At 33.2% G+C, this 1,901-nt stretch overlaps 1 long non-coding RNA gene across 1 annotated transcript in view; it reads right to left on the reverse strand.

The window, feature by feature from the left end:
* Window positions 1–1,567: 1,567 nt before the first annotated feature.
* The window catches only part of LOC136796439 (uncharacterized), a 5,774-nt gene continuing 5,440 nt past the window's right edge, over window positions 1,568–1,901 (reverse strand). Inside the window, exon 2 of the long non-coding RNA XR_010844164.1 lies at window positions 1,568–1,663. This is a non-coding gene — a long non-coding RNA (uncharacterized lncRNA). The remainder of the gene's footprint in view (window positions 1,664–1,901) is intronic.

Consider the following 1,901-nt stretch of genomic DNA (forward strand, 5'->3'; position numbering starts at 1 on the left):
TGTGTTTGTATGAATTATAAAATAAACCACTCTGAAACAATGAATATAATAAATCATTAATCTAATAGAAAAATAATTTCTCCTCTTATCTCCTTAAGTTAGTTTATATCTATAAATCCTTTCTTAGTTTATATTTATTAATTTTTCATTAACTAATAAAAATGTGAAATGATAAACAATGAATAATAAACAAATAAATATAACAAATAAACAAAATTCAAAGTAGTAACTAAAGCAGTATTCATTAACATCATAATCTTTAAATGATTTCTGTATATGTTCAAATAATGCCTTAATATAATGGAATACATAAAATGTCTTATTAATTACTTTATTATTTACTATTGCTTGCAAAAAGGCTTCAAATTATTAATGTAGTGAAAGTTCGTATTTTTGGTAAGTTATTTTATTAATAATAATAATAAAGAGGCAGCTGTAGCAGCGTGGTAATGCCCCAGTCTACCAACCTAAAGGTTGTCAGATTGAGTTCCGGTCCCACCCGTGCTTTTTTCAAACATATTATAATATAAAATTCACTCACAACCTCCCTCGGGAATTTGTGAGGCCCGTAAGCCAATTGGTGGTGTTTAAGTAAGGCGCCCTCTTAGTTCTGAATAGAAAAACATGATGCCATCTAGTGGCAAAGATATGCGGTAGGAAGCCTGAGCAGCCATCTTGGTCCCGACAACAAAAGGGGTTAGTACCAGTAAAGAAGCCACCCTGACCTGTACCGGAGAAGAAGAGTTCAGAACTCTTCAAGAAGGTCTCTTCTCATAATGATGAGGGAGTAAATCCTTAGACTCAGGCGAGAGAGGCGGCGGCCGCAGGAGGATGGGAAGAGAGAACCCTCCTTCCATAATCACATTCCCATCAGAACCAACCATCAAGCTCCATATAATAAACCAAGTAAACTGTGATACCTTCATCAATTAATGTAATAAAACCATATTTACAACTAACCAACTAACATACATTATAATCACTTTGTTCAAACCTTACAACCAGTTGTGTCAGAAAACTTTAAAGAGAATAGATGTTATTTCATTTTAAAACCATTATATCAACTTATTTAAATACAGTCCACTCCATCAATACCAGTAAACTATCAGTAATTCCTTAATTTAAACCAGCTTATCAGTATAATAATTAAGTTGGGTAATATCCCCCAATATTTACTCCTAGGAATACCTAAATTAAACAGGTGGCACTCACAAAAAATAGGCGTGGAATGACTATATATTCCATATATAGGTTAGTGATAGTAAGAAATTGAATTGTATGTTTATAATATTTTTGTTATGATGTTAAGGCTAGATATAGAACTATTAAAAAAAAATTAATATCTAGACCACTACAACCCGTGAAGAGTACTTTGTCAGAATCACGCTCGACCGCCAGATTTTTACCCAATTTATGAGGCTGAGCGTACCCCAGCAGGGCTCAAGAACCCACAGGGTTGACTCACAACTGAAGTGTAACTTTAAACATATTTATAATAAAGAAGTCTAATGATTCAACTTACTCGGAACTTGTACTCTTCGCATTACTTCAACTCCTTGTTCGTCTGTGTAAGGGAGATCTACCGTCATGAACTTCTGCTGCTTTGCTTCCTCTGGTCCTGGTGGACTTGGAAGTTCTGCCATAGCCTCTATGTCTTCTTGAACTGTAAGAGGCAATACAGATTATAGTCCCACACTTTTACAAACCATACAGATTATGTTAAAGCCACCTCAAATCGACTATGTCTTTTTGTTGGAAGGCTTTAAATGAACAAAAACAAAACTGGCTCAGATTAAACATTCATTTGGTTCACTTTAAACATGGTAAAAAAACAAAACTAAAAACTAACATAAATAAAACATACAAGCAAAAATAAAAATAAAATTAGATAAATTATAAAA

Source organism: Halyomorpha halys, unplaced genomic scaffold, assembly GCF_000696795.3.
Source record: "Halyomorpha halys isolate HHAL.00 unplaced genomic scaffold, Hhal_1.1 Scaffold695.1, whole genome shotgun sequence".
In the NCBI taxonomy this organism is placed as follows: domain Eukaryota; kingdom Metazoa; phylum Arthropoda; class Insecta; order Hemiptera; family Pentatomidae; genus Halyomorpha; species Halyomorpha halys.